We start from the raw sequence: 26,134 nt of genomic DNA on the forward strand, positions 1-26,134 counted from the left end.
TATAAATGTTCTTTTAAAAACATGTCATTTTCAGGGTGCCTGGGTGGCTCAGTTTGTTAAGTGTCCAACTCTGGCTCAGATCATGATCTCGTGGTTTGTGAGTTCAAGCCCTGTGTTGGGCTCTGTGCTGACAGCTTAGAGCCTGGAACTTGCTTCAAATTCTGCATCTCCCTCTCTCTCTCTGCCAATCCCTTGCCCACACTCTGTCTCTCTGTCTCTCTCTCCCTCAAAAATAAATGTTTAAAAAATGTGATTTTCTTATTGGGTGTTACTGGTATATAAAAGTGCAATTTATTTTTAAATATTTATTCAGGGATCATACTAAATTTACTAATTCTAATAGTTTCTGTATAGATTCCTTTGGATTTCCTATTTCATCTGTGAAAAATGACAGGTTTGTTTTTTCCTTCAAGTCCTTTTAATTATTTTTTTCTTGCCTTATTCTAAAGGCTAGGACCTCTACTACAATGCTACATTGATGTGGTGATAGTGAACATTCTTGTCTCAAATCTGATCCCATGGGGAAAACTTTCAATATTTCACTATTGACTATGATGTTTACTGAACAAATTTTTATACCCTCATTTTTTAGGTTCTTATAAGTGCCCTTGATATGCTGGATGGAGAAAATGACAGGCCACAAATTCAGGTAAGGTGTGAGAGCCAGAATGTTGCAGCAGCAGTATTACGAAAGACTTGCATCTTTTGCAGCTAGAGGGAAGATTGAGCTGAAAGCCAAGCACAGGACTTGTTTATGAGAGTAGCAGAATTATAGAGAAGCCTTAATTCACAGCCCTGTTAAGACTCCTACATCAAAATCAGTGCCCTGATGAGAAGAGAATGACACTCTGGTACCTGGGATGGGGATAGTGTGTGGACATGCTTGAGAACCCTGATTTTTCCTAAACTTGCTAGACCTAATGAAATATCTCATTTCCCCTTTGTGGGAGGATAACAGCTTCCACATGTTCAGAAACATGTGGCGGCAGATGCCTTGTAAGATGATACTTGCTCTCCTCAAGATTTGCCCCCAGCCTCCCATGGTTTCTAGGCCAGTAATTTGGACTATTTTTCATCATGGCCCAACTGGGGAAATCCTGACTCCACTTTAGAAGAAAAGAACTTATTCATGGATCTGGATATTATGTATCAATAGTAACTGGGAAAATATGCCTGGGTATGGGGATCTTGAAGGTGTTGGGCCAAGGGGATTGGGATATAAGACTGGATAATGAGGAGTATATTAATATTAATACTTTTGAGAGAAAGGGCATGGGGAGAGAATCCCAAGCAGGCTCCACACTGTCAGCACAGAACCCGAAGTGGGGCTCGAACCAACAAACTGGGAGATCATGACCTGAGCTAAAGTCGGACCCTTAACCAACTGAACCACCCAGTGCCCCTGCCTGGGGCTTTTTTTATTCAATGCTGAACATTTTGTATGAACAACTGTTGAGACTCTGGATGAGGTGACCTCTCTCCAGAGAAGACTTATTTTATTTAGCTTCTCTAGGCAGGAAGTTAGAGTATGACAGATTAATTCAATCAGGAATTGAGCTTATTGAGCTTATTTGTGTCTGGTGTGCTCTGTAAGACTTTTATCTATTTCTGATTTCTGGTCTTCCATTACTCCTAGGATTTAGACCTTATTTAACTGACAGCCTGGGGTTCACAGGGAACTCTCCTCCTTCATCAGCCTGAATTCTGTGTTTTGTGTCCCTGGCACCATGAGACAGCCAAGAACTCTGTTAGATTCTCATTCTCTCAGTTTATGCTTTCCTCTCGGCTCCTATCATTTTTTAGGACTCCCCTCTCCAGGCTCTCGGCCCCTCAAGTCCTGGTTGTCTCAGGAGCCCCCTCAGCCCCACGAGACCATTGAGGGAGGTGCTGAGTTTCTTGACCTCTTAGTGGCCATTTTCTGACAAGCTTCTTACCCCTCACCCTGTGCCACTACAAACTAGCAGATACTTCTGGGTGAACAGTTGAGTAGAATTTGGACCTACCTCAATGATTTTTCATTCTTTCTGGAAACTCAGTCCCTCAAAATCTGGCTGTCTTGGTAGATATCTGATGCCTGCAAATAAAATTTGTTTTGTGTCGTTTGATTTTTATCTAGGCTTTCTTGTTCTTGGTGGGGAGGTTAGCGTCCTGCTAGCCAAGCCATTACAGCTGAGAGAGGGGTATCTTCACTTGGCAGTCCTTTCTTGCTTGACTTTGCATGTCATTTGTGGTCAGGTGACATCTTTTTAAGTTTGGTTGCTGTCTTCCCTCATTACAAGGTGGGCTTTGTGACAGCAGGCAATGGATCTATCTCGCTTATGATGTGATGCTAGGATCTAAAGCAGTGACTAGTACATAGTAGGAGATGAATGAATAGTTTTAAATAAATAAATGTTACAGGAGCCTTGCAAAGGAGTTGTAAAGACGTTCCTTTTTTTTTTTTTTTTTCTGGCCCTGCTTGTTTTTTTGTTTTGTTTTTTTTTTTAATTTTTTTAACGTTTATTTATTTTTGAGACAGAGACAGAGGATGAATGGGGGAGGGTCGGACAGAGAAGGAGACACAAAATCCAAAAAAGGTTCCAGGCTCTGAGCTGTCAGCGCAGAGCCCAATGCTGGGCTTGAACCCATGGACCGGGAGATCATGACCTGAGGTGAAGTCAGACGCTCAACCGACTGAGCCACCCAGGCTCCCCATTGGCCCTGCTTGTTTTTAAGCGCTATAGCAAAGTGATGGACAGCATTATGCCAGTTCTCAATGTATGAACTCTCAGCTCCAAATTCATCCTTCAGTCCTAGCTCGGCAGTCATGGACTGGACGATTTAAGTATTTCTTCTGTACAGTGAGCATGATGTAGAGGGCACGGGAGGACAGAAGAACGAGGGCATTTTTCTTCCTCGTTCCAACGTGCTGCATTCTGTCTTTGTTGCCCCTGCTCCATGGCCTAGCAGCAATGTGTGGACGTGTGTGTTTGTGGTGGCCGAGGGCGGGACCATCTGGGAGTGCTCCGCTCCAGCCATGAGTCTAGAGAATGCAGCCCTTCAGCTACCACGAAGTCCCAGTGGGCCCAGGGACTAGTTTGCTGCTGTCCTCCCGGGGCAGATACAGTATATCCAGGCCTCATGGCCCGTGGCAGTGCCCTGACCCCCTCTGCTTGCCCACCCACCGGCCTCGGCTCACTTCGCCCCATGATTATTTCCCACAACCTTCTTGATGTGACCACCACACACTCCACATGCCTCGACTGTCTCTACATGTCTGCCCAGTAGCCTCCGTTCGCTCACAACCTGGAGGGTTGTCTCCTGCTTGTCTTGTGATTGCTGACTAGCTCTGGCCTGGGCAACCCAGCAAGCTTCTCTGCCACGCAGTGGGTCAGTAAGGTCTGAACCAGAGGCTGGGGCACTCTCCCTCGGCTCTAGGACACTTCTGCACCTCTTTATGGTTACTAACCTACCATTGTTTAATAATTCCTTATCGTAAGCTACCCTGTTTACATTACTGTGTGGTTTCTGTCTCTTGACTGGGCACAAATGAATGAATTGGTACCAAGAATGGTCCCAGGAAGTAGGCCGATATAGGTGGGATTTGGGCGTTGGTTGGGTCACAGGCTCCGGCTTGATAGCAGTGCTGACCTCTTTGTCAATGACAGATGGGCTGCTAGTAGCCCACAGCATGCAATGGCACCACAATTAATCGGACTGTCATCTGTGGTTGATCGTGAAGTGCCAACTGAGCACATGCCTCGGGAGCCCATGTGGCTGCGGCCTTTTGCCGTTAAGCCATTAACAGTGATGATAAGGGGGCGCCTGTCTGGCTCCGTGGAGCATGTGACGTTCGATCTCAGGGTTGTGAGTTCAAACCCCACATTGGGAGTAGAGTATACTTAAAAAACAAGATCTTTGTAAAAATGACTTGGTTTCAGCTCAGGCCGTGAACTTTCAGTTTGTGAGTTCGAGCCCTGTGTTGGGCTCTTCACTGACAGTGTAGAGCCTGCTTGGGATTCTCTCTCTTCCTTTCTTTCTGCCCCCACCCCCCACCTCTCAAAAATAAATAAATAAACTTAAAATAAAATGATAACAAAATAAATTTGAAAATGACTAATGGGAGGCAGCTCTTTCTGCCCACGGGTTTGTCACCCTGTGTGCTTTAATAAAATCACCTTTATCACCAAAAAAAAAAAAAAAAAGACTTTAGGGGCATCTGGGTGGCTCAATCAGTTGAGCATCCAACTCTTGATTTGGGCTCAGGTCATGATCTCACAGTTCGTGGGATTGAGCCCTGCATCAGGCTCCACACTGAGCATGGAGCCTGCTTAAGATTCTCTCTCTCTCTCTCTCTCTCTCTCTCTTCACTCTGCCCCTCCCTTGCTTACTTGTGTGCATGCTCTCTATCAAAACAAAATAATAATGATGACTGTAAGGACTGTGGCGTGAGACAAGTTGTTCCGATGTAAAGAGAAAATAATAGTTCAGGACTGTGAAGTCATGGAATGAGAACCAGAAAGCTTCCAGGATAACCCTAAAAGAACTTCTTATTTCTTATAGTTCCAGGGCTGATATAGCTAACAATCAAAATCAAAATCAAAATTCAATTGTGTAGGTTGCTGAATTATAATGACTGTTGAATTAACAGTCTTGCCAAGGTCTTCAGGTGAAAGTTAGGGCCCTGAGATCTGGAAAGAATGAGATCTGAACCTTGAAATTGAGACATCCCAAATGAACTGAGGCATCCAAATAAAACTGATAATCTTGAACTCCCAGGTCATTCTGAGCCCCCTTGCCAGTGCAAGTAGTTTGCCCTCTCGTGTCTGAAGATAGTCGTTTTCACCTACTTGAAAAACTTGTGATAACCTTGCCTGAGGCAGATGCCTTGAAAGAGGATGCCCCTTCTCCTCAAGATCCACCACAGCCATCCGCCTTTGCCACTAGGCCCATAAATAGTGTAAAACCTTAGCATGCTCCAGAGGTACCGGAACACAAATTGGAACCCAGGAGAAAGTAGTATAGACATCAAAAGAATTGCAGGAATTTTCTTTTTATTTTTTAAATTTTTTTAACATTTATTTATTATTGAGAGAGAGAGAGAGAGAGAGAGAGCATGAGAGAGAGAGTAGACACAGAATCTGAAGCAAGCTCCAGGCTCTGAGCTGTCAGCACAGAGCCCGACGTGGGGCTCGAACCCACAAACTGCGAGATCGTGACCTGAGCACCCAGGCGCCCCAGGAATTTTCTAACATATATTGGTACTAACCCAAGGAACATGTGTGGGAATGGGTTCTTAGGTTGGTAAATCAAGGAGGGCGAGATAGAACACCATATCCAAAAAAAAAAAAAAAAAAAAAAAAAAAAAGTTTTTAACACTCTATCAAGTTTTTTACATGAATAAGCTTACTAGAATTCCAGATGCAGTCTGTTAGTTTGTGTAGCTAGAGGTGGCTCTAAACGTCTTATTTGATTGGCTGACTGAAACTTGAACTCAATATTCCAGTTTAATGAGGTCTAATTTTTTTTTAATTTTTTTTAACGTTTATTTATTTTTGAGACAGAGAGAAACAGAGCATGAACGGGGGAGGGTCAGAGAGAGAGGGAGACACAGAATCCGAAACAGGCTCCAGGCTCTGAGCAGTCAGCACAGAGCCCGACGCGGGGCTCGAACTCACGGACCGCGAGATCGTGACCTGAGCCGAAGTTGGACGCTTAACCGACTGAGCCACCCAGGTGCCCCTAATGAGGTCTAATTTAATGGGGTCAAGGTGCCAGAGCTTTCCTGGCATGATGTGGAGGAGGAAATCCAGATGCGTAGGGAGATTGCAATGTTGGATTGCATCCATCATGTGTGACCTATCCCCTTACTATATTCTGTGTGAAGGGCCAAGAAGATACCCCCTTTACTACGGCACTGTGAAATGTGTTTGTGAGGGGAGCACCTCTATGCCGGAAGAGTTCTGTGGTTTCTCTCCCTTGTGGGCCACTTATGACTGTAGGGGATGCCACTCTTAAACTGCACTTCTGATTTCAGTGAGAAATCAGATGATGATACTATTCCTTTGTAGCAGAGGCCAAGTGGAAGCACTTACCCATCAAACACAAGGTGGGCACTTCCACCAGAGAGGGCATCAGGGATGTTTCAGTAATCAGAATGCCTTAGCCCGCAGAGATCTTTAGTGGTAACTGATCATCGTGTCCTCGGGAATGAAATAGATAATCAGCCTACTAGAATTACTTGATCCACGTAACAGGAAAAACTCTAGGTCTGGTAGCCAAACACCTAACTTGAGTCACCATGGTAGAGAATCTCAGTTTCCAGACTGAAATCAGTTCACAAGACCCAAAGCCCTTTCAAAAAGCCAGGTTCCCTTGAGCAAGGACCTTGCTCCACAAACACCTTAATCTTTCTGCAAGCATTCCCAAAGGAACCCACAACTATTTACTAGAAGAACTGTGTAATGGGTAGAAGGAAAGACCTGGACCTTTCAGGGATTACTAGACACTGGCTCTGAATTGATGCCAATTCCTTAGGATTCAAAATGCTTCTGTGGGGGTGCCTGGGTATCTCAGTCAGTTTCCAACTCTTGATTTCGGCTCAGGTCATAATCTCATCATGTGGGAGTTCAAGCCCCATGTTGGGCTCTGCACCAACAGCATAGAGCCTGTTTGGGATTCTCTCTCTCCCTCTCTCTCTGCCCCTCCCCTGCTCATGCTCTTTCTCAAAATAAATAAACATTTAAAAAAATGCCTTTTAAAAAAAAAAAAAATGCCTTTAAAAAAAATGCCACCAACTCAAAAATGTGGCCTACCACTCAAAGTAAGGGTATATGGTGGACACATGATACAAAGACTCTCAACTCAAGTGTGACTCACAACAGGCCCGGTTGGCCCATGCACTCATCCTGTGGCTATTTCCCTGGTTCCTGAGAGTATAAATGGTATAAATGGAATAGATGTATTGGGCAACTGGCAGAATCCCCACATTGGCTCTCACCTATGGAATCAGTATGGGGCCTTTATGGTAGCAGGGCTAAGTGGAAGCTTCTGGAACCTCTACCTCCTGTCAAGAGAGTAAACCAGAAGCAACACTGCATCTCTGAGGGAAATGCAGACATTAACATTCTCATCAAAGACTTGAAAGAAGCAGGGCGAGGGACTCCTAACCCTTCCCATTTAATTCACCAGTTTGGCCTGTGCAGAAGTCAAGTGTAATCTTAGAAAAATGACTGTGGACTACTGTCAGCGTAACCTGGTGCAATTTCGACTGCAGTCACTGTCCAGATGCAAGCTGTAGTCCCTTTACCGTGGGATCTTTTACTGGACCTATGACTCATCCAGAAGTTGTGTGTGTGTTTTCAATGTGTAAAAACAGAGAGACTTAAAAGTCTTCTTAAAAAATTGATTTCTGGGGCGCCTGGGTGGCTCAGCCGGTTAAGCGGCTGACTTCAGCTCAGGTCACGATCTCGCGGTCCGTGAGTTCGAGCCCCGTGTCGGGCTCTGTGCTGTCAGCTCAGAGCCTGGAGCCTGTTTCAGATCCTGTGTCTCCCTCTCTCTGACCCTCCCCTGTTCATGCTCTGTCTCTCTCTGTCTCAAAAATAAATAAACGTTAAAAAAATTAAAAAAAAATTGATTTCTAACTTGATTGCATGTGGTCTAAGCATATTGTCTTATATGATAATAACCTTTGCAATTTGCTAAGACTTACTTTGTGTCCTGGTACACGTCAATTTTTGCCATTTTTGCACTTGTTATGATGAGCACTAGGTGTTGTATGTAACTGATGAATCACTGAATTCTACTCCTGAAACCAATGTTGCATTGTATGTTAACTAGAATTTAAATTAAAATTTTAACCCCCCCTCTTTTTTTTTTGCCATTTTTGCAAGTGTCTCATATGTACTTGACAGGATAATCATATGCAAGATTGCTTACCTATGGTGTGCTAATATAGTTCTTACTTTGCCTACTTAATCTAGAAACTTCTGAGATGTATGTTAAAATCATTGACAATTATAAATATCTCCTTATAAATCTGTTAGCTTTTGCTCTTACATTTATAGACTATTTTACTTTGTGCATATAATTAAGAATTTTAACTTCTTCCTTGTGAATATATCGTCTATGATTATATAGAGATCCCCTTCATTTCTTTTTAAGATAACTTGGTATTTTATTCTATTCTATTCTAGTCTAGTCTAGTCTATTCTCATTGAGATACAGTTGACACACAATGTTACATTAGTTTCAGGTGTAGAGCAGTGATTTTGACAAATTTATATGTTATGCTATGCTCACTACGAGGGTAGCTACCATCTGTCACCATACAACACTATTACAATACCACTGACTATCTTCCTTGTGTTATGCCTTTTATTCCTGTGACTTATTCATTCCATACGAAAGCCTGTTTCTCCCATCTCTCTTTACCCACTTTGCCCAGCCCTCCCCCCCAGCCCCCCCACCCCGCTTCCCCTCTGGCAACCATCTGTTTGTTCTCTGTGTTTATGGGTCTGTTTCAGCTTTTTGTTTATTCATTTGTTTTGTTTTTTTAGATTACACATATAAGTGAAATCATACGGTATTTGTCTTTCTCTGATTTATTTCACTTAGAATAATACCCTCTAGGTCCATCCATGTTGTTGCAAATGGCAAGATGCCATTCTTTTTTATGGCTCAGTAATATTCCACTGCATATATGTACCACTTCTTTATTTATTCATCTATTGATGGACACTTGGGTTGCTTTCATATCTTGGCTATTATAAATAATGATGCAATAAACATAGGGGTCTATATATCTTTTCAATTTAGTGTTTTAATTTTCTTTGAGTAAATATACGGTAGAATTAGTCATAAGGTAGTTCTATTTTTTATTTTTTTAAGAATTTTTAAAAAGTTTTATTTATTCATTTTGAGAGAGACAGAGATAGCACAAGCAGAGAGAGAGAGAGAGAGAGAGAGAGAGATTGAGAGAGAATCCCAAGCAGGCTCTACGCTGGCAGTGCAGAGCCAGACATGGGGTTCCAACCCACGAACTGTGAGATCACGACCTGAGCTGAAACCAACAGTCAGATGTTCAACTGACTGAGCCACCAGGTGCCCCGTTTTGCTTTTATCTGTTTTAAGAATTTAAAAAAAATTTTTTTTTAATGTTTATTTATTTTTCAGACAGAGAGAGACACATCATGAATGGGGGAGGGGCAGAGAGAGAGGGAAACACACAGAATCAGAAGCAGGCTCCAGGCTCTGAGCCATCAGCCCAGAGCCCAACGCGGGGCTCGAACCCGCAGACCGCAAGATCGTGACCTGAGCCGAAGTCGGACGCTTAACCGACTGAGCCACCCAGGCGCCCCTAAGAATTTTTTTTTTAAGTTAGATCTCCTGGGTGGCTCAGTCGGTTAAGCATCTGACTGTCGGTTTTGGCTCAGGTCATGATCTCACAGCTCGTGAGTTTGAGCCCAGAGTGGGGCTCTGTGCTGACAGCTCAGAGCCTGGAGCCTGCTTTGGATTCTCTCTCTCCTTCTCTCTCCTTCTCTCTCTCTCTCAAAAATAAACATTAAAAAGGGGCGCCTGGGTGGCTCAGTCGGTTAAGCATCCAACTTCCACTCAGGTCATGATCTTGTGGGTTCGTGGGTTCGAGCTCCGGATCGAGTTCTGTGCTGATGGCTCAGAGCCTGAAGCCTGTTTTGGATTCTGTGTCTCCCTCTCTCTGCCCCTCCCCCACTCACACTCTGTCTCTTTAGAAAAATAAATAAATAATAAACATTAAAAAATTTTATTTTAGGGGCGCCTGGGTGGCGCAGTCGGTTAAGCGTCCGACTTCAGCCAGGTCACGATCTCGCGGTCCGTGAGTTCGAGCCCCGCGTCGGGCTCTGGGCTGATGGCTCGGAGCCTGGAGCCTGTTTCCGATTCTGTGTCTCCCTCTCTCTCTGCCCCTCCCCCGTTCATGCTCTGTCTCTCTCTGTCCCAAAAATAAATAAAAAACGTTGAAAAAAAAAAATTTAAAAAAAAAAAAAAAAAAAAAATTTATTTTAAGAATTGTTTATTTTTGATTTTTTGAAGAACCTCTATACTCTTTCCCCTTATGGGGTATATGATTTGCAAATGTCTTCTCCCATTCAGTAGGTTGCCTTTTTGTTTTGTTGATAGTGATCCTCTTCATTTCCTTTTTTTTTTTTTTTAGTTTATTTATTTATTTTGAGAGAGAAAGAGAGTGTGCGCACATATGAACGGGAGAAGGGCAGAGAGAGAGGGAAAGAGAGAGAATCCCAAGTAGACTCAGGGCTTAATCTCACTATGAGATCATGACCGGAGCTGAACTCAAGGGTTAGATGCCTAACCGACTGAGCCACCAGACAACCCCCTCTTCATTTCTTTCTTTTCTTTTTAAAATGTTTTTATTTATTTATTTTTGAGAAAGAGAGAGATAGAGAGCCAGAGAGAGAGGAGCAGAGAGAGCGGAAGACAGAATCCCAAGCCCGATGTGGGGTTTGAAATCATGAACCATGAGATCATGACCTGAGCCAAAATCAAGAGTTGAACGCTTAACCGACTGGGCCACCTAGGCACTCCCCCGCCCCTGCTTCATTTCTAATAATGCTTTCTTTTGGTTAGTTTTTTGTCTGATATATATATATATATATATATATATATATATATATATATATGTAATTTTTTTTTTTTTAAGTAGGTTCCATGCCCAACGTGGAGCTTGAACTTATGACCTTGAGATCAAGAGTCCCATGCTCTACCAACTGAGCCAGCCAGGCATCCCTTGTCTGGTATGTCTTTTTATATCCATTTATTTTAAACTTTTCTGTGCCTCTTTCTTTTATATCTGCTCTAGTAAATAGTATATAGCTTAATATTTTAAAATCTTCCAAACCACCAATCCTTGGAAAGATGGGAAAATTGTATCTATTTTGATTAGTGATACATTTGGACTTACTACTATTATCTTGTGTTTTGTGATTTTCCTATGCTGCCTGCATTTCTGCTTTCCTTCTTGGATTTGGAATGATTGTGTTTTCTTTTTTCCTTTATTTCCTCTCTAGTGGTTTGGAAGTTACAATCCTACTTTTATTCTTTTAGTAAATATCTTTAATATTTTGGGGCACCTGGCTGGCTTTTAGCTGGTAGAGCATGTGATTCTTGTAAGTTTGAGCCCCACGTTGGGTGTAGAAATTACTTTAAAAAATAAAATCTCTAATATTTTTTATGTTTATTTATTTTTGAGAGACAGAGAGAGCATGGGGGAGGGGCAGAGAGAGAGGGAGACAGAGGATCTGAAGCGGACTTCATGCTGACAGCAGAGAGCCCAACACAGGACGTGAACCCATGAACCACAAGATCATGACCTGAGCCGAAGTCGGATGCTTAACCAACTGAGCCACCCAGGTGCCCCATCTTTAATATTTTAACATGCATACCTGACAGTTCAAAGTTGCTTAATTTCCGTACCTTCTTTCAGAACAATAAAGGGCCTCTGACAGCTGCTACACTGACACCTCCCTTCCATCTGGTGTGTTACAGTGTCCAGCATTCAGTTGTATCTTATTTTATATATCCCATATTTATGCTATTATTATTGCTTTACAAAGTCCACACCTGTTGAAATGTACTCAAGTCTTCAGTTGTACACTTTTCTCTGTTGTATCTCAGTGTCCCATTTCCTTCATCCTGAAATACATCCCTTAGGAATCTTTCACTCTGAGTTTTTCTTTGAATGAAAATTACTCTATTTCACCCTCATTAAAACAACAACAACAACAAAAACAAACTTACTTCATATTTTAAAAATCCAGAATTTTAGATGTCTTGATATCTCAATCATAAATATTTGTGTCTACATTTTAAAAAGAACCTTTGCTCACACAGGCCAAATGAACACAAACACATCTAACACCAGAAACAGTAATTCCTTAATATCAAGGAATGTCCATTCCATATTCTGATTTCCCCCATTATCCCAATCATATGTGGTTTTCCAAATCAGATCCAGTCTAGAACCAGACACTGTGTCAGTTTATTTTTTATGCCCCTTAAGCCTCTTTTAATGTCAGTTCCTTTTTTTGTGACACTGATTTCCTGAACAGACAGGTCCGGTCGTCCTATGAAATATCCTACCTTCTGGGTCTGATTGCTTTCTTGTGGTGTTTAGCCTGTTCCTCTTTCCTCTATATTTCCTTTTAACTGTAGGTTAGAATCCCAGGGCTTGATTAGATTTAAATCAAGCATTCTGAGCTAGCTCATATCACAAGTGATGCACTATTCCCATCAGAATACATTACCATATTATGGGTCCACCTGCTATATAATAAGCATTCTTGTACAAAGTTCTACGCTAGGACTGTATCCCTCATTAATGGTTTGTTTTGGACTTTTTCTAGATAGGACTTATGTGTGATAGATTCCAATGACAAAATGATAAACAAGAGGCTGAGAAGTGTTGAAAACTGCACCCTGAGGATGGAGGGACATATACATTTGATGGATAATCAGTACACAGTGCAGTGGGACCATCTAACATATATCTCTGTACATATATCTCTGTAAATTTTCTAGGATATAAACTTAAAAAGTCGCTACTGGTTCACAATCTCAGGAACTTTCCCAGTGTAATCTGAAACTGGCCCCCATACACAGAGGCCTGCCCAAGAAAGAGGCAGGCCATCCCAGATTGGTAGGTGTCAGTTTTAATAAGCAAGGGAATTTACTTACAAGGCTAGTCTTGGCAAGCAAGTAGATTTCTGGCACCGGCCCAACAAGTCTTAAAAATTTATAGGGACACCTGGGTGGTTCAGTCGGTTAAGTTTCCAACTCTTGATTTCGGCTCAGGTCATGATCTCACAGTTCATGAGTTGGAGCCCTGAACTGGGCTTTGCACTGACAGTGTGGAACCTGCTTGGGATTATCTGTCTCCCTCTCTCTCTGCCCCTCCCCTGCTGGTGCTCTATCTGTCTCTCTCAAAATAAATAAATAAGTAAACATTAAAAAAAATTTTTATTAAGTTGATATAGAGGCCTTAACCTGGTTCAGTCACATATCCCATCCAGATGGTCTCAATAACACATGATCTCTCAAGGCTCTGTGTTTGAAAAAGGCTCCCACGGCGCACACATTCCAAGCAGAGGGGAGTGGGTAAGGAGCCTTGAATTGCTTGGGTCCAGCTCGAGGGTCAGCTGCCTGCCACATCATCTTGGCCACATCCTCCAACAGCAGCATCAATGGGTAGGAGGAAATTGCATATTGCACTTGACCACCCAATACCAAATCACTCTCCACTTAGCCAATTTATGCCTCTGCGAGCAGTATATAGACCTTTCCTTCCCCCAGTACTTGGTATACTTGGTATTTGCAGATGTTTCTTTTTACTTTTGCCAATACGATGAGATGAAATAAAAGCTCATTGCGGTTTTTGAAAAGTTAGTACACACATTATGAAATTTCACCCCTAAATTCTCGCGTAATCATCTTATGAAAATAAGGACGATTCCTACTTAACCACAGTATCATTTTTCACTAACAACATAGTAATTCTTCATACAGTCTAATCCTATCTATATCCGTATTTCTTTAATTATCTAAAAAGTCCGTAAGGAATTACGTCAACCTAAACAAGAGTTAACTGTGTACTGGTGTTTTGTTCGATTCACGTTTATTCTCACATGATGAACTAGCTGGGTGTGACGGTCCAAGTTTCCAGGTATTTCCCCTAAGAACAATGAAGACAACATTCCTCTGCCTTCTAGTTTCTGTAGTTGTTGTTGGGAAATTTGCTATTTGTCTAGGCATCGTTGCTTTGTGGAAAACGTGTTTTCTTTCTGGTTTCTTTTAACATGTCCTCCCACCCTCACTCCCCTCCCATCTTTGAGTTCTTCAGTTTTTCTCTGATTTATTTGGATGAAGATTTAGTGTATCTTGGGATTGACTTCCTGAGACTGACAGTTCTTGTCCAAAATCAGCTCTGGAAGATGATCAACCACGATCTCTTCTCATCATCTCCTTATTTGTTGTTGAAAGAGCCTAAAATAGTGCCTGGCACACTTTAGGTGCTTATAAATAGTTGTTGAATGAATTTGTAAATAAACGAGCATTTCTCCATTCCTCCTCATTCTCTCTATGCTCTGATGCTCTGATTTTTTACAGACACCTCACTCTACCCACCATGCCTTTTCCTCTTTTATACTTTTCATCTCTTTATTTTTCTGTGCTACATTTTCTTAAGATTTTTTAAAAGTAATCTCTACAGCTAATGTGGGGATCAAACCTACAACCCCAAGATCAAAAGTCTCATGTTCCATCAACTAAACCAGACAGGTGCCCCATTTCTGTGCTACATTTTATTTATTTATTTTTTAATTCATGATTTTAGCCATTTAATTAATTAATTAATTAATTTATTTATTTATTTATTTATTTATTTATTTTTAAAGTAAGCTCAACACCCAACTTGGGGCTCGAACTCATGACTCAAGAGTCACACTCTCTATGGATTGAACCAGCCAGGGACCTCTTTTTCTGTGCTACATTTTATATAATTTTGCCAGATCTATCTCCCAGTGCCTGACTCTAACCTCAGCTACTTTTAATCCATCCACTGAGTTTATAATAATCATTTTAAAATTAATATTTATTTATTTATTTATTTATTTATTTATTTATTTATTTAGAGAGTGAGCATGCTCACGAGTGGTGGAGGAGCAGAGAGAGGGGGAGAGAAAGGGAGAGAGAATCTCAAGCAGGCTCTGAGCTGTCGGGGCAGAGTCCAATGGCTCAAACTCACAAACCATGAGATCATGAATGGGGCCAAAATCAAGAGTTGGATGCTTAACAGGCGTCCCTATAATAATCATTTGTAATTATTGATACCTAACCTTTTTTATAGAATTCTGTTCTTTCACATGCTTTTGATTCTTTGTCTTATGACTTCAATTATTTTTATTTTTTAATTTATTTTTTAATTTAAAAAAATATATAATTTTTTAGTGTTTATTTCTTTTTGAGACAGGGAGAGAGAGAGAGACAGAGTGCGAGTGGGGGAGGGGCAGAGAGAAAAGGAGACACAGAATCCAAAGTAGGCTCCAGGCTCTGAGCTGTCAGCCCAGACCCCAACGCGGGGCTTGAACTCACAAGCAGTGAGATCTTGACCTGAGCCTAAGTCGGACACTTAATCAACTGAGCTACCCAAGTGCCCCTGACTTCAGTTATTTTTAACATACTTATAGCTTGAATCTTGTTGTTCCATTGTCTGGGTCTAAACTTGCTCTTTGTTACGTAGGCAAATTCTCATTCATGGTGGACTACTTCCTTGTGGATTTCCCCATTTTGGATTGTGAGCTCATGTTCATGGCCTTGAAAGAGACCTTCATAGGCTATTGTGAAGATCAGATCAATGAACTTACATGAAGAAGGTATGTCTCAAGTTCAGGTGAAAATAAAAGCATATTGAAAAGAATATACAGAAGGACAAGAACAGTCCACGAGGTCAGACTAAGTGTAAAAGCAAACAAACAACACAAAACCCCCACAAGACTGACATGCTTAAACCATTAAATCCTGGCAGGAATCATACTGGGGAGGGGCACCTGGGTGGCTTAGTCGGTTGAGCATCCTACTCTTGATTTCAGCTCAGGTCATGACCTCACGGATTCTCTCTCTCCCTCTCTCTCTACCCCTGCCCCACTCGTGCGCGTGTGCATATTCTCTCTCTCTCTCTCTCTCTCAAATAAATAAATAAACATTTAAAAAATAAACTTATAAAAGAATCATACCAGGGAATAATATTAAACACTCCTTCTCATGTGCCAGACACTTTACTCATATCTTTAACCTTCATAACAACTGCAAGGGTGGTGATATTCCCATCGGACAGAACAGAAACTGCAACAAAGGCATCAGTTTAGAGCTAATTGGGGAACCCCAGTTAAAACCCAGGTCTGAATGATTGTAAAGTTCATGCTTGTTCAGATTCACCCCATTGTTCTTCAGAACTATTACTGGAAAAATACACCATCATTTGGACGACATATTTTTTCCCCGTTCCGATTTTAATTCAGGCCAGTTAACCCCACGGATCATAAAAACGTGTTAAATAATTCATGAAAAAGGAGAAAGAATGCATAAAACTACAAAAGAATTGCATTTTTTTTTAAATTGCATTTTAAGTAAAGAAATTTTAGTTCTTCATTTTCTTTCATTTTTCCAATTTGGGATTTTGTTTATGCACAAAAAAGGCAATTAACAAGAAGCTTACTTGTGAGAAACCCCTGGAGCTCCCAGAAGATAATAAAAAATGTATCTGAGCATTCCAAATACAACAAAGCAAACCAGTGTAAATTTAATCTCTTAATAAGGAGTTTGCAAATGTAACTTCAACATAAACAATTTTGCATCAGTAAACCAGGACACATTAAAGCCAGTTGGTGGCAACACATTTCAGTCATCAATCCTTCATTACCCAGGCCCAAGCTGCAACGAGCCTGCTCACAACATGGGTTTCAGGAGACCCCTCGCCAGTCCAGCTCTTCCCAGGATCATCATCCAGGGACCAGCTGGAGTGTTCGAGAATTGCCATCTATCTTAAATATTAGCATAAGTTGTACCTAGTCATTTGGAGTTAGGGGATCTGATTTTAATGAGGTAGATTGACCACTTATTTAAAATGCTGGTCTAGGTTTCTTGATTTAATCAACTTTCAGCAAATAGTGTTTGTCCTTTTGTGTGCGTGTGCCTGTCATTTGATATAAAATTTAAGTGTTTATTTATTTATTTTGAGCGGGGAAGGGCAGAGAGAGACGGAAAGAGAAAATCCCAAGCAGGCTCCTCACTGTCAGTGCAGAGCCCGACCAGGGGCTCAATCTCGAGAACTGTGAGATCATAACCTAAGTCAAAATCAAGACTCAGACACTTAACCAACTGAGCCACCCAGGCACCCAATGATATAATTTTTTTTTCCTTCTAACTTTGTATCATCTTATTTATGTTTCTTGAAAGAGATTTTTTTTTAATTTACATCCAAATTAGTTAGTATATAATGCAACAATGATTTCAGGAATAGATTCCTTAATGCCTCTTACCCATTTAGCCCATCCCCCCTCCTACAACCCCTCCCGTAACCCTCAGTTTGTTCTCCATATTTATGAGTCTCTTCTGTTTTGTCCCCTTCCCTGATGTTCATCTGTTTTGTCTCTTAAAGTCCTCATATGAGTGAAGTCATATGATTTTTGTCTTTCTCTAATTTCACTTAGCATAATACCCTCCAGTTCCATCCACGTAGTTGCAAATGGCAAGATTTCATTCTTTTTGATTGCTGAGTAATACTCCATTGTGTGTGTGTGTGCGTGTGTGTATATACATATATATATATATATATATACCACATCTTCTTTATCCATTCATCCATCGATGGACATCTGGGCTCTTTCCATACTTTGGCTATTGTTGAAAGTGCTGCTATAAACATGGGGTGCATGTGTCCCTTCCAAACAGCACACCTGTATCCCGTGGATAAATGCCTAGTAGTGCAATTGCTGGGTCATAGGGTAGCTCTATTTTTAGTTTTTGAGGAACCTCCATACTGTTTTCCAGAGTGGCTGCACCAGCTTGCATTCCCAATTGATACAAATTTTATACACGATCTTTATGCTTCAGGTTTGGCTGTAGGCTACATTTGACTATAGGGACTTCAAAAAATGTTAATCCCATTAAATGATTAACTAATTAAAATCAATCATTAACTTCACAAATGTATCTAAAGAAATATGGAAAGATGATTTTGTTGATAAATTTAAGAAAAATAGAGGACGTAAATAACTGGAGTCATTGGGAGATGAACCCTCTCCAGCTAATTGGTCAGTTTTGCATTTTGACCGTGAGTTTATTTTTGTCGGATTCTGTGAAGAGACCACCATTACCAAAAAATATACTGACATTATAAAAGTATTGTAGATTTTATTTTCCTAATAATCTGGATTACTTCTTCTATGCATTAGACTTTAACAAATTAAATGATTTTTTTAACACTATGACAGCAATACAAATAAAATAGTTAAAGTTGTAATCACCTCAACATGAAAAATCACTTTGCCTTCCTATTTAGAGCCCCTTAGGGGTGCCTGGGTGGCTCAGTCGTTTAAGCATCCCACTTTGCCTCACCATTTGTGAGTTTGAGCCCTGCCCCAGGCTCCTCACTGACAGTGCGGTGGAGCCTGCTGGGGATTCTCTCTCTCTCCCTCTCTCTCTCTGCTCCTCCCCTCCCCTCTCTCCAAAAATAAATAAACTCACTTAAAACAAACAAACTTCTGCTCTAAAAAAACCATGCTGGTGGCACACACACGGTCACCCACTCACACAATCCCTGGCCGCCAGGGCACATGGGCGCTGATGGCCACACGCTTAGTCAGTGGCACCCCAGCTCCCAGGTGTCAGATTTGGAGTCTAGCAGCCACAGAAATTGGGCTTCCAGGGCACCGGACTGGAGCCTGATTTCCTTGTTTCCCAAGTTATCTTTGATTATATGCTGGTTGTTATATTTCAAAGATTATTTGTAGGAATAATTTGGGATGAAGGTAGCTTTCTCCACAGAGAATTTGTGTTTGCTGCTTTCAAGAGCCTGGGGGCATTGCCAGTGCTGAGTTATTCAAAGTTGAGGCTTGGGATGCCCTGCCGTAGCCCAGGCAAACAGAACCAGGCTGTGATTCTGGCAGATTGGTCCACCTCTAGTTTACCCTTAACTGGGCACATTGCGGGGAATGGGGTCTCCTGTTAGACTTTCCACCCGGAACAGGCCCGGGGACATATTCATCTCAAGAGGCCATCAATAGGAAAGTTCAACCCTCCGCTTCAGTGCAATCCTCAGGAAGGGACCAGCCTCTGGGCTCCTCACTCCTTGATCCCGTGCCTTAGGATGCTGTCCTACCTCATCCCATCTTGTCAGCTTTTCACAGAGGTTATTTTCAACATTTTATCCAGCTTATTTAGCTGTTTCAGCAGGAGGGTTGCTGGGGAGAGTTATCCTATTACAGGAGAGTCCTGTTGTTTTAATTTGAGTTCCTTTGATTAGTGGCAGATCCCAGCCTCTCTTCTTACACCGGTGGCAATTCCAATTTCCTCTTCTGCAAAACGCCTGCTCATCCCCTGTGCCCTCTTTTCTCCTAGTTTCCTGCTTTTCTCTTGTTGATGTGAGGGTGTTCCTTAAATACCCTGGATGTTAATTCTGTGTTAATTGTATACATCTTTTCCTAGTCTGTTATCCAGCCATTCAGTGCCTTTCTGGTGTTTTACTGAACAGAAATCCTTGATTTTGATGTGGGCAAATTCAACATATTCTCCTCTAGAAGGTTTGCAATGTGTCCATATCGTCCTTAATAACTGCTGTTCAAAGCCAGCCCTTCCAGTGTCATTTGACCTGCACGAAGTAGAGGGGCTCTGACCTTCTGCTATTTGTTCACTAAGCTTGTATTTTCACAGGCTAAGTCTGCAGTGTTGGCTGGTGACCTTGCCACATCGCTGCTTCATTTGTTAGTTTCCAATGTAAACCACAAGTCCCTGACGTGTGTTGCTGTTAAACCGTATACCCCCTCATCCTGCGCTAGGGAAGTTAAGTCTTAGACCTACAGGCAGAACACAGATCTCTATTATTTTTCATCTTGATTCGGCCCACCGTTCCCGGCTGCTAAGTTATTTTTGGACCCCGATTCATCCAGTGCTTTGGCTGTCCCAGTTTTTTGCCACCTGAAACTTTGGTAAATATGTCATCTGTTTCTCTGTCCAAGTAACTGGAGAGAATGTGGAGCACAAGAGGACTAAGGCCAGAACCCTGGACCGTGTCCCCAGAGTCCTCTCTCAGGCAGATATTGACTAATTAATGATAACATCCCCTGAGAGTTCTTGACTCTTGAGGAGCATCTAAATGTCTGAGCCTGGGCTGAGTGCTGGGGATGCAAGATGGCGGAGGAGACAAGTCCTCCACCCTCACAGGGCTCACACCCTAGTGGAGGAGGCAGAGGCAATTTCATATACAAATTACAACTTCCCCTGGTTCTTTTGTTTTTACAAAGAACTCCCTCACAGATCGTCTCTTTTGAGCCCTGTTCGGGATAGGCAGTCAACCAGGAATAAGTTTACTTAACCACACACCATCCTCAATCTCCCAAGTTATCCTTGGGGCTATTAGGAGATCAGTCAAATGCTTTGCTGAAATTCACAGGCATGGTGTCTGCAGTACTAGTGAAATGCATCAGACAGACAGACAGAGGTCAATCTGGCAAGAATTATTCTTCACGAATGCACCCTTTGTAATCGCTTACTAATTATTTGTTCATAATTCACGGAGTGTCCCCCAGGGGCATTTCCTGAAAGGTCCATGAGGCGCATTCTCGCACTGCGCTGATCATCAGGCCCAGAAGATTCGAGAGGATTTTACAGTCTGCACTGTTTACCCTTCAGCCCAGCAACTCAGGGGGGCCGGTAAAGCCATCTTCTGGGTCCAATGTACCCCCTCCCACTGCCAGGAGGCGGTAACAGTGTTCCTCCAACTGTGTGGGGGGATTGGGGTCCTCTCCCATTAATGAATTAGGAAATGCATTTAGCAAGTCGTGACTAGCATTTCCTTTTAAATAAAATAGAATGAATAGAAAATATCAGAGAGCATTGTAGGTGGTAAGGGTACATGCTGTTTTATGAAATTTTTCTTTCAGTCATATATTATACGTATGCGTGCTGGGTTAAGATCTGTGGGTCTTGGTGGAAAAAGTTCGAAAGCTACCGGCAGTGATTAAGTCCATCCTCTCGAGTCAGCTAGAACAGGGTTCAGCTGTGACTTTGGGCGAGTTACTCAACCTAAGAGAATTTCACCGATAAAACAAGATTGTAATACCTATCTCCTTGGGCTTTTATGAGGATTAAATGAAATAATAAGTGAAAATTGCTTGGTTCAGCACCTGGAATGTAATGTGTTCAGAAGATGTGGTTATTTTCTAGCTTTGAAGATATGCACACATGGCCTGGTTTCCTTCTCATTCCCAGCGCTATTAATTTCACTTCCTCCTTTCTATTTTCAGCAGTTTGGAGAAGCAAGTCTGTGGCTTTCTAGCAATCCTGGATTTTATGGATATTATCTCTCACATCTCAGAGGGTTTCAAGGCTCATAAACCTGCTTCTCCTGCGGCTCGACGCCTGTGTTGCCTGCTGTTTGGGGGTGGCTCTGCGCACCCCAGCCCACCCTTTTCCGTCAGAGGCCAGCCTCCTGGGCCCCTCTGGTTACCAGCGGGGGCCGTAGGTGTTTTTAAAAGTAGGCTCTCTCCTTCCTTTTCCTCTGAGGAAAGGAAACCTTTTCCTGCTTGTCTCCCCAGGGTTGTAAGCTCTCTTGCATTCCCCGGGCCTGGGCCTCTTCTTTTCCCGCCTCCGGTCACCCCTGCTCCTTGGCCAGGGGGCAGGGGTGCGCTCGGCCCAACCGCTGGCCTCATTGCGGCTGCCCTCACTGTTCTCTCACCCGGGGTGCTGGAGCCATCTGCCGCGGGGGTTTGTGGGGCCGCTCATCTCTACCCCCTCTCCCTGAGCTGGGGTCCAAGGGTCAGGGGGTGGGGGGCAGACTGCAAAGCCCACCTACTCCCAGGAACAGGCACCGGGCTGATGACTTTCTGGCCATGTGAAAACGCCACGCGCCTCACTAGTTCACATCAAGTACTGGAGGTGCTGAGATGACTAAGAAATGCTCCTGGAGTTCAAAAATTCAGTCTAGTCCTAGGTCTTTAATGCCACCCTTCAAAAAAGCAGCAGGCGCAGGGGTGGGGGGCACCTCTAACAGTGGAAACTACCTACCTTAACGGTAGGTAACAGCTATGTAACAGCTTCTAGAACAACACAATCAGAATCAAAGAAATTGGAAGGCCGAAGCCAAGTTTGCTTTTGAAAAAAGCCTGTTCCCATTTCAGGGATTTTCCTCAAGTGTCTACAAAACAGATACCATTCTTGTTTTTCTTTTTAGATTACGTATTTAGTGCCATGGGTCAGGAGGGAAGTGGGACACCAGAGCATTGCTTCCGGGCCACACTGAACACAGCATCACATGGAGCAAACCCGGAGTCACAAAGTCCACTCCACTTCTGTAGACAGGTCCCCGAGTGACCGTGGGACACTCCCCTCTGCTCACAACTAGCAAATAAACATCACTTAGAGAAAAGTTTGTGATCAGTGCACCAGCAGGCAACAAAATGGATACTTCTCAAATATTCCAAGATTGTACACCCTTATCAACAATCAAATTAGAACTAGGCTTTAATTTTTAAAAACAGCTAATATAGGAACTACTTTTCTACAACTTTCCTTTGGCCAAACATAGGTTATAAATGGTTTTTAATCTGTGCTTTACAAAATGGGGAGCTGATGTGTCAAAATTAAATTTCAAGAGAAAAAGATGTATAGAAAGATCAGCTGAGCAGAGCCCTAATCCTGAAAACATTCCTTAAAAAAGATTCTAGTAACTAATGGTTAGTAAATAGCCACACACATATTTTTTCAGTTTTTTAATATCTCATTCTGATTACAAAATACATTAGAGGCACAGGACATAGAAAATGAGTTTCTCCAGTAATTCCATTTCCAGTGTCAAACCTCAGAAACAGTTGTGTGTCTGACCCACCTTCTCACAGGGAGATGCCTGAGTGTGAACACCCCCAGAAGCGTGTGAAGAAGTAGAAATGTGTGCTTCCATCCACTCGTTTGAGGTACTTCTGCCTGGCGAAGGATGGGGAGCAGGGCCTCAGGCCAGTGCTGGGGGTAGCACACCTCTCGCCCCACCGCGTTTTCTCAGCTAGGGTTGTCCAAAAGACAGGGGAACATTGCGGGGGGGAGAGGGACTCAAAGGAGACACATCAATGTGGCATTCTGCAGTGTGGGAATAAGGACATGGGACAGGAAGAGCTGGGAGGTGGGAGGCAATGGCAACAGTGACAAAAGAGGCCGCTGGAGAGGCAAAGGTGCAGGGGGAGGGCGGCACCCCCTCCACCCTCAGTGAGTGACTTCAGGGGACCCCACCCCCACGCTGCACACCCTGCTCCTGGTGGCTGTGCACAGAGCAGCTCCCACAGGCGGTGAGCTGAGTGGTGGCGGTGCCCCTGGATGTCACCAGGCAACTGCTCAGGACAAAACCCTCCCCAGGAGATGTGGGAGCCAGACGCTCTGCCTCCCCCTCTCCAGTTTATTCAGTCAGAGTTAGGAATGCTGGGCCAGTCCTTACCATTGTGGAGCTACACTCGCAGGCGGATGACACAGGAATAGGATGAGTTGAAATAGGGAACACAATTTAGTCAGGGATGTCTTTCTGGAAAAGTTATGTTTCAACTGAGACTTGAACACATCCCCCCCCACCGTGCACCTGACCATCCTCCAGGCACTATCCCTCCAGGGAGTAATTTCATCCGGCCTGTCACCGTCACCGGCTGTCTACATGTCGCAACATGGCCTATCTGGCTATGGCCCCTACCTAAGACGCTCTGTTTAGTTCTCTTTTGCTCAAGGCTGAGATGACCTCAACTCACTATTCCCCCAAGTGCACCATTTGTGTTGCTGTTTAAGAAAGCCATACAGAGAAAGACAGATACCATATGTGTTCACTCTTATGTGGATCCTGAGAAACTTAACAGGAACCCATGGGGGAGGGGAAGGAAAAAAAAAAAAGAGGTTAGAGTGGGAGAGAGCCAAAGCATAAGAGACTCTTAAAAACTGAGAACAAACTGAGGGCTGATGGGGGGTGGGAGGGAGTGGAGGGTGGGTGATGGGTATTGAGGAGGGCACCTGTTGGCATGAGCACTGGGTGTTGTATGGAAACCAATTTGACAATAAATTTCATATATTTAAAAAATAAAAATAAATAAACAAACAAACAAACCCGGGTGGGGGGGGCGGGGGGGGGGGGAAGAAATCCTATGCCAGACAGCTGGGGTGAGCTTTTACCACCAGAGGTCTGGGTACCAGCCTGACGCCAAGTCTAACGAGGGCACCCTGCATACAAGACTACCTCCTTCTCCTGGAAATCTGGGGACTGGGTTTCCTGTGCAAGGACAAGTCTCTTGTGGCCACTGGGAGGACATGCCACTTGTTTTCTGGAGAGCTGCCTCAGTACTGCAGGTAACCCGGCTTCTGCGAGCCCTCCGCACAGCCTTAAGGGCTTCCAGAAGTCAGGCCACTACAAGTTTCATCTCGTTTATATCCTGCCCGCCCCCCGCCCCGCCGTTGATAACGCTCCTCTCCAACCTCCAATCAAGCTCATGTGGCCTCTAGACCCTGATGCGACGCACCCACTGCAATGGCTGGTTCCAGAAAGGTCATGGCTGTGTAACAGGAATACTGTGATATAACTCCCCACCTCCTCCGGCCCCTCCTTCTGAGAACGTGTGTGCGGGGGTGAGGCATCCGACGCGGAGAGTAGGGTATAATAGGATCTTTGCTTTCATCAGGCAAGTGTGACTCAGTCTTACCCTCCAGCTCTAGACCTGCTTGCCGTCTGCGCTCTGCCCCCACTCTCTCCAGAACCGGCTCACATGCTTTGCTACTAGTGCTTCACCAGCAAAACCTGGAGTGCTGCCCCACAAAAGCTACATCCACATCCTAAACCCTGGAGCCTATGACTGTGAACTGATACGGAAAAAGGGAGTTTGCAGATGTAGTTAAGTGGAGAATCCTGAGATGAGTCCATCCTGGATTCTGAGGTGAGCCCTAAACCCAAACACAAGTGTCCTAAGAGACACAGGCGGCATAGCGGCCCTTGTGAAGACACAGGCAGAGAATGGGGTTCCACAGCCACACAAACCAAGGAGCCTCTGGAGCCCCAGAAGCTGGCAGAGGCAAAGCATTATCCCTGAGGGCCCGCGGAGGGAGCACGGCCCTGCTGGCACCTTGATTTTGGACATCGGGCCTGCAGAACTCTGAGAATTCCTGTTGTTTCAAGCCAGCCAACTGGCGGTGGTGCATTAGGGCAGCCCCAGGGACCTAACACACCACCCTTAACAGACCCAGGGGCTATTCCCAGTCCCACGCCCACTCACCCCACAGCAGCACTTGGAGGTGACCGTTCCGTCATCAGACACTGCCTTTACCCTGATTTCCTGGCTCCACAATGTCGTTTTCCTACCTCACAGGACACTTTCACAATCTTTTATGCTGAGTCCCTCACTTCTCCCCACTGCTAAATGTTGGACGCCCTTAGCTCAGCCATGAATCCTCTTCATGAAGCATCCTGTTCCATGGCTCTAAACACCATCCACACACTGACACTCCCAATTTACCTCTGCAGGATGCGGGCACAGTAGGGGCTCCAAAACTATTTGGGGAAAGAGTAAAATCTTTTCACATAAATCACCATTTCAAATGTGTTTACCATACTGGGGCACCTGGCCGGCTCTGGCTCAGTGGCAGAGTGTGTGACTCTTGATCTCAGGGTGGTGAATTTGAGCCCCGTGGTGTGTGTAGAGCTTACTTAAAAAAAAAAAAAAAATTAACAAATGTAATAAATGTGTTTACCACACTCACTTTGAAAGCACTTTCAGATATACTCTCTTGCTCTTCTCATAAAAGCCCTGTGGCTCCTGGGGCTCCTGGGTGACTCAACATCCAACTTCAGCTCAGGTCATGACCTCGCACTTCACAAGTTCAAGCCCTGCATCAGGCTCTCTGTCAACGCAGAGCCTGCTTCAGATCCTCTGTCTCCCTCTCTGCCTGTCCCCCACTGGCATGTTCTCTCTCAAAAATAAACAAACGTTAAAAAAAAAAAAAAAAGCCCTGTGGCTCTTAGGTGACTGGGCGCTAGTCCTTCAGCTATTCTGTGGCAGAACGCAGGTTTCTGGATCTTTCATGTCTCTCCTGTTGACCCTCTCACAAGGCTGGAGTATCCCCTGAAGGTTCTGTTCCATGATCATGCTGTTCCAAGATTCCTCTGCAGAAGGAATCCAGTCTGTGACCCCGCCCTCTGATTATTAAGGCTTCTTAAGAGGTTTTTCTCTCTAGAACAGGGGTTGGCAAAGTAGGACCTATGGGCCAGATCTGGTCAGCTCTCTGTTTTTGTAAAGAAAATCTTCCTGGAATACAGCCACATTCATTTGTGTACGTACCGTCTAGCTGCTTTTGTGCCCCAACAGCAGAGCTGAGAAGC

General features: G+C 43.6%; 1 long non-coding RNA gene across 4 annotated transcripts in view; it reads right to left on the reverse strand.

Annotated features, from left to right (window-relative positions):
* Nucleotides 1-26,134, reverse strand: part of LOC131514043 (uncharacterized) — a 57,827-nt gene that overhangs the window by 13,564 nt on the left and 18,129 nt on the right. Inside the window, exons 4-5 of one of the 4 annotated variants that reach the window (XR_009262906.1) lie at nucleotides 23,225-23,308; nucleotides 17,902-22,722 (exon numbers count right to left, since the gene is read on the reverse strand). The exons of 2 other annotated variants lie outside the window; for them this stretch is intronic. This is a non-coding gene — a long non-coding RNA (uncharacterized LOC131514043). Of the gene's footprint in view, nucleotides 1-17,901; nucleotides 23,309-26,134 lie in introns of those variants that run through there. One more of the 4 variants, XR_009262904.1, reaches the window with a different exon arrangement.

This window comes from Neofelis nebulosa, chromosome 6, assembly GCF_028018385.1.
Source record: "Neofelis nebulosa isolate mNeoNeb1 chromosome 6, mNeoNeb1.pri, whole genome shotgun sequence".
Lineage (NCBI taxonomy): Eukaryota > Metazoa > Chordata > Mammalia > Carnivora > Felidae > Neofelis > Neofelis nebulosa.